General features: G+C 36.9%; 1 pseudogene; it reads left to right on the top strand.

Moving 5' to 3' along the window:
* The first annotated feature begins 1,956 nt into the window (after positions 1-1,956).
* Positions 1,957-5,042, top strand: LOC116134534 (annotated as a pseudogene).
* The last annotated feature ends 2,486 nt before the right edge of the window (positions 5,043-7,528 follow it).

Genomic DNA, 7,528 nt, shown 5'->3' on the forward strand with positions numbered 1-7,528 from the left:
ATGAGATTCGTAAAAAATCGGTCAAATCGAGGGCTATCAAGGCTAGAAAAACACTTGAGAAAATGATAAAGTGATGATTCCAGTCAATTTTGGTGAGAAAATTGATGGGAATCAACTCCAAATGGCTGGTGGCGAAAGAGGGGTGGAGATAATTTATGTGAATGTCGAAATTTGGGTTGGAATTGGGGTTGAATAATTTGATACATGTAAATGACTATTTTAGTCTTTTATTGTTAAAAGAAATTTAATTTGTTAATTTAGGGGTATAAATTAGAATATATGAAACTAGAAGTACAAACTTACTATTTTATCAAACTTTGGGTGGGAATATATGTAAAAAATTTATAATAAATTTAGGTCTTTTTGGCTTTATTTTTCTCCTTGGCTTGATAAAAAATTATATACCATTTTTATTTTTATAATATATTAAAAAATTTGGACCCTATTTTTGGGGGCCCTAGGCAGGTGCCTCACCTGCCTAGCCCCTTGAGCCGGGCCTGAGCTTAAGCTTAGGTTCATCCTCACGTATGCATGCTAGGTATTGTTCAAAATAATGAAGCCTTTTCGTCTTCTTAATTTCTGTTTTTTTTTATTGAGTAAACGACATATTCCCACCCAAGGTTTAGTGAAATCCCGGTTGGTACCCTCCGTTTCATAAATTCCAGATTCCCACCCTTAAATAAAAGTGTTAGTGATGGATAGGTTGTGACACAGGGTAGAGGGTTCTTTTACTAAGTTGCCCTTGAGGCTTTTTTTTCTCCATCTCCCCTCCTCTTCTTCTTCATTGCGCAGGCCTTTTGGCTGCCTCCCACCGTCCTTGCACGATGGATCGCGACTATCGAGCAAACAGGTTGTGGGTGGTTGGTCGGGGAGTTTTATTGAACAACCTGTGGGCAGTGTAGTTGGGGTAGATCTTGTCGGTTGTCGGCGGTAGGGGGCGGCCATCAAAGGGTCCTAACAAACACAGGAAACAAACACTCCTATAAAAAAATTTCAATCAATCTCCATTAATCACCACAATCAAACAACAAATCCACAAAAAACCAATCTCCACACAAATCAAGTTGTCGCGCGGTGAGGTAGTCACAGGTAAGCAGTTAACGGCGAACGGTTGGCAAGGAGAGGATGAAAGGCGGCAAGATTGTGGCAGGAAGGTGGTGTCGGTAGGTGGGGTTGGCGCGTCTGTTCAAAGCCACAGAGTCGCGCGGGTGAGTGTTGTCGCGGCCAACGGCTATTGGGGGGTTAAGGCGGTAAGGGGATGGGTGGGGATGAGCGGGGATGGAAGAGGAAAGGCCGATGAGTCGGAAGCAATTTTCGTCGCCATTTTCCCACTCACCGGCCCATCCTCTTCCTCAAGAAACGATGGCGTTGGGTGGCGAAGTTGACGATTGGGGTTGCTGGTGAAAGGGATCTCTGGCCAGCGGTGGTTGAGGTGTTGACGATGCAGCTGGAACTCCACCACCTGCCGTCGGCCACACAGAGAGAGAGAATGAGAGGAACAAAGAGGAGAGAGAGCATCTAAAAAGACCATTTTAGCTTTAAATGTTTAAAACATTTACTCGTTTTTTATTTTGTTGATGCAGAGTACTGACTACTCACTTGATAGTTGTAATTTTTATATGTTTTCTTTAGCCCCACGTATTGTTTTCAGTGTTGCAGTGAAAATTGGGCGATATCTATGGATTTACTTGTATATTTGTATGCTGACGATTGGGCTTGGAGCAAAGTATTGGGCTTTTCTTTGAACCAAACAAACAGCGCTTTATATTCCAAAATAAAATAAATAAATAAAAGTAACACAAAGGTTGAAGAAGGTGCTGTTTCTTCAGCCACTGTTTCTGGCTTAGGAGGTGCCAATGGTACTGAATCTTTCATTTTCCTTTTTTTTTTTTCTTTCTACAAATGTTTTGTAATAATTTGTATACTTATCATTCATGGACAGAGTTTCAACCATTCATTGCAACGTCAAAATTGGCTACGAATTGGGTTTTGAACTTCTGATTTTGTCATTTACAAAGCAATTTATCATGTTGAGCTGGTATCAAAATGGATAAAAGTGGATTTGTAGCGTAGGACTGTTGGCATCAGTCAGTAACCCCAAGATGCTTTTATCAAACCTCCAACCCCTCTCAACAGCTTACACAGAAACCAAAAATTTACTCACTACATAAAAAAGAAAAAACATGTGCTTTATCAAACCTCATGGAAAGGTCTCGAAATCCATTTTCTCCGAATGCCGTAGGCTACACAATAAAGCCAATCTACATAATGCTGGTTCAATGGCCTCGCTCCTAAAATCCAGGTCTGTTGTCCGGTTCAGCGGCCCAGAAACTATTAAATTTCTACAAGGTTTATTGACCAACGATGTACTCAAGTTCGGTGAACCTCCGGGTGACAGAGATAAGACGTCAACGTTGCCAACACCCAATTTGCCTTTCGAGTCTGCTTAATAATTCTCCTGCTGGCAACGTTTTGGTGAGAAGCTTTCTCATGCTTCTTCATCTATAGAAGAACCAGAGGCCGGTAGCGTTGGCTGGGGCAGTGGTATTGATCGTTTGGCATGTCAGCTTCATGTGGTAGCAGTGATGGATGGCAATGGTTTAAGGATCCCAGATTGGATTGTCTTGGGTGCAGAGGAATTTTTCCGCCTGGAATAACATGTGAGTGTTAAAAAATGCTTCATAGACATGTCTTTATTTATATTACCATGTTATTTGAAAGGCTGAGAAGCATGTCGTAATCATCTATTGCACCTTGTCATTGATTAAGTTGCAAAACTTAGTTTCTTTTTTTCTGTTGCGGCACCTTTGGTGGAGGCTGACAAAGAAAGAGGTGAAGAGAATTACGGTTTATGGAGATTAGAGAAGGGAGTTGCCAAAGGCTCAACTGAAATTCTGAAAGGTGCTCTTTGTTTTCTCGGTGATTGTATACTTGGATTTAGGGTGTTTCGCAAAATACTTGAACTGTCAAAACTAACTAGATTGATCACTTCAGTTTGTTTTCTATAATATTAAGTTACAATTTTAATTTAGAAAAACATGGTAAGTTTTTATTTACCTGCAGCTTTCAATGTTTAAAAGCCAATTAAATCATCTAATCACCATATAAATGATTATATTAATATGTTCACTAATTATCTAAATAATAAAATAACGTCTCATAATTCATTGGTGGAGCATCAAGTTGTCATAAATGTTCATACACTATATATATATATATATATAAATAATTATATTAATATGTTCACTAATTATCTAAATAATAAAATAACGTCTCATAATTCATTGGTGGAGCATCAAGTTGTCATAAATGTTCATACACTATATATATATATATATAAATGATTATATTAATATGTTCACTAATTATCTAAATAATAAAATAACGTCTCATAATTCATTGGTGGAGCATCAAGTTGTCATAAATGTTCATACACTATATTTAATGTTTGGCTATTTGAATTTTGTTGAACTCAAAACAAGCACATCAACCAAACTGAAGAAAATATTTGGCTGGATCTGTTCAATTTACATGGCTGCTGTTAGGGTTCAGTTTTTCAGAAATCAATCAAATTTGATTTGGTTTAATTTTGCTCAGAAACCAAACCATGAACATCTGCCTCAGGTTCATAAGTGTTTCTCTTTCTCTCTTCTAATTTGGCATGGACTCTTCTTCTTTTCGGTATCATGAAACTGTCCAAACCCTGTTATTGAAGAGTTCAAATCTTTTTGCCTGGCCTTTGTATCCCAACTTGTATTTATTCTAATTAAGAGAGGCGATGCCATTGGAATACAACCTTTCTGGTCTAATGCAATAAGTTTTGGTAAAGGTTGCTATGTTGGTCAAGAGTTAATTGCTCGAACACACCACCGGGGGCTTATTCGCAAGTGCTTGCTTCCTTTAAGGTTTTTTGATGATAAAAGCTACTGCATTGAATTTCTGGTTACTAATGTCATAATCTTGTTACACTCCAAGCAATTCCTTTTTTGTTTGGCAGAAGTAGAGCAGAGAGTTGCTCCTGGCTCAGAAGTTATTAATGTGGAAACTGGCAAGAAGGCGGGGAAGGTAACAACCGCTCTGGGCTGTTGTGGACTGGGTGTCTTGCGGTTGGAGGAAGCCTTCAAAGTATCAGGTATCTTGACCGTACAAGGACAGGACAATGTGAGGGTTGAGGCTATGAGACCACAATGGTGGCCTGCTGAGTGGTTTCAAGAGCATCAACAGGATAGTATGGTTGCTAAGAGAGTTGTATTATTTGAGGATAATGGTTCTGGTTGCTTAGAGAGTTGTATTATTTGTGGCTAATGGTTCTCTCTGCGAACCATATGAATACTGCAGATGTTGCTGTTCAAACGCCGACTGTGCTAGTATCACACTACACACTTCAAAATTTGCAGCCTGCTTTGTATTTGACAAAGTTTTACCTCATAATTAAAAACTGACTGGTAAATACGCTTCTCTCTTAATCTTTTTTGTATGAGTAATGCCTGTGTGATCCATTCAATTATTCAACTTAATCTTCTCTATTTTTGCTTCTGATAAGCAATCTCTGCAGGTGTAGTAATTTAAAGGCAGTTTATGGGTAAAGGCAACAAGTTTTGGCATGATCATAGAGTCTCCATTTCTAGGCTGCTGCTTTTTTTGTTTGTAAAGAAAGCGTAAAAGAACCATTCACCAAAGTTTTTGTAGAGTAGTTTCCATCATTAGCAGTTGTTACCCTTCTGAAACTAATAATCCTACAAGTATTTATTAGGCGGCAATTCTCTACTACAAAATAGTTTGGTTTAGGCAGCAAAGGGGAATCAGAAAAATAAACTAATACTGTTTTTAGCTCCAGCTTGTTTCAAGTTTTTTCCAAGACAGCTGTTCGCTAATGTTTTTTGTGATCACCTGATTGCATTCTGTGGTGATTGAGCCAATTTATTTGTAGTCATGATATGATACTCATCACAAGTATCATTATGAACTTGGTTATCAGAACAAATGATTTTGACTCTATTGAACATTTTTAAGTTTATAGAGGTTTGACAATTTTCTATTTAAACCTTGACTGCATGAGTATAAACTATTCTGCAGATAACGGAGCAATCACTGGCACTGCTGGTAAGGTGTCAGCAACAGTGGCTTTTGTGAGAAGTGTGAGGGACCGTTCTGTGTCCTAATTCATTGTTGTTCATTATATTATCTTAAATAGATTACGATTTGCTAATCTGACAGTGGACATACAATTTTGTTTTTTGTTTTTTCAGTTCTGCAATCAAGATTCTCTGTTTGGGACACAATGCTGATCTGATTTTGTGTGTTGTGAGGGTAGGACTGTTGCCATTTCACTTGGCATTAACCCCACTCCAAACAGATGCTTTTGTGATCTGGATTTTTGCTTCTGTTTTGTATCATGGAAAATGGGAGAAAGGTGTTAAATTTGCAAGTAAACATGCAAAAGATCAAGTTAATTTTGCTCCTGAGATCTCCAAGTATTTTGAAATTAAATCAGATGATGAACTTGGAGAAAAAGTGACTGAGGTATCTTTGGTTCAAGATTGTGTGATTGGTTTGAATGAGACACACTCGGGTATGGTAAGTACATTTAACTTGATATAATGTATATTTCTAATAACTTCGTCAAGTATGCAGTGTATAACAATGATGTGACAAATAGTGTTTCCTCCTGCATATTTCTGATAATCTAAAATCTAGTATCAGATGCCTCATAGCTCTTTTGAATTTAATTGTTGACTGCTAGCACAATAACTGTTTTTTCGACTAAATACCTAGTGTGCCTTATCCAGTTTTCTTTAGTAGGATAGTATCATCATTTATATGTGTAATATTTATTGTGTAATCATCTTTGCCTTGTTTTTATGCTAATGCCTTTCTATGGACAGGCATTAATTATATTAGGAATTGCACCACTACACAAGGTTTTTTTTGGCGTGTGAAAAAACAATATAAACAGATCGAAATGGTCATATTTGATGGCAAAAGGACAATTTGATTCTTTGTAGTGCAAACTTTACCTAAGTCTGTTGTAAATTACCAAATACTTGAGTTGAAACTTTTTCGGTTTTTCATACAAGTATGAAGCCATTTGGGCTAGATAATGAAGCTGCTTACCGAGAGTCGGGGCAACTTAAGTGGAATTTATTTTCCATTATTGTAGTTAACATGATACATTAGCATTGCAGCCCTGGTGGAGATTGTTGTAATCCTGTGACAAGCAATTAATTGTCTGTGTGTACCATACAAATATTTTTTGTCCCTATTTTCTTAGCGTAAATTGCCCTATATTACCTATTGATGAGAATACAAAATGTTATATTTACCCCCCTTAATGTTTAGTCTTTTATACGTATTTGTTGCCTAAAATGTACTGATTATTATTCTATTTTGATTTAGGAAGCAAATGGAGGTGTTAATTGCAAAACGAAACTAATTAAGTGAATTCGGACAGTTTTCGACATTATTTCGTAATCTGGGTATAACTCTCTCATCCGAGCTCCGATTGAGATGATTCAAAATGTTGTGGAACGCTAAGAAAGAGATCTATAACGTTCATGTTTTGAGTTTGGAGAGATACTCGATTCATCAAGGTGGTAATCGGGCTTGAAGTTGACACATCTGCACTGCCGACGTTCTGGAACATTTTGCCTTGTCATGTAAATCAATTGGGCAGTTTATTATTGGAAGATTTGAAGACATGTGACATGCAAGTTACAGCTCAGAATCACCACTTTCCTATTTTATTTTAGGACTTTATCTTATTTTTAATTAATTAGAATCAAATTAGGATTAATGTTATTTTAGGATATTAGAATATTTCTTTTAGGAGATTTAGTGGAATTCAAATACTTAAACTGGATATTTTTTAAGGGGATCAGATTAGGTTTGAGGGATACACACACGCCTCTCTCTGGTCTTCTCTGCAACTTTTCCTCTGTAATTTCGTGATGGCCATGAGAGGCTAATTTTTATAACTTGGTCGAATGAAACGGAGGCTTCGAAATCAATAACTGTGAGATCTAATCTGTTTTATTTCCGTGTTCAATTTTATGCTTTGAGTATTGGATGTTCTTCTATGCTTAATTTTATGATTGTTTCATTTAATTGCTAGGAGGCCTACTAGGTTATTATTTGTTACAATCTACTGCTAAGTTAGATATCAAATCCGTAATTGTTTGATCCCTCTAACTTGTGAAGCAATTAGGGTTATTAATTTGCTGCGTCAGGAATTAGTAATCTTAAAAGGAATACTCGACTAAATTAAATACAGCCGCTTGAGTTTGTGTTGTTTAGTTTCGTCGATCTCTCTAATTCTTAAGGCTGCCATTATATTAAATCTTTAGCACTTATCTAGGGTTGTTTAACGATAAGATTAATTAAGAACGCTTGTTTCCTAATTAATTACAACTAAGGAGAGATAGAAAAATAATTCCAACAGTGAATATTCAGAGTAAGAATTGATTTACTTTTGCATCAATGATCAGTTGTAAGATTCCGATGGTGGATGTTGACGGAGACCAAATTTCGT

This window comes from Pistacia vera, unplaced genomic scaffold, assembly GCF_008641045.1.
Source record: "Pistacia vera cultivar Batoury unplaced genomic scaffold, PisVer_v2 Contig289, whole genome shotgun sequence".
NCBI classification, from domain to species: Eukaryota; Viridiplantae; Streptophyta; class Magnoliopsida; order Sapindales; family Anacardiaceae; genus Pistacia; species Pistacia vera.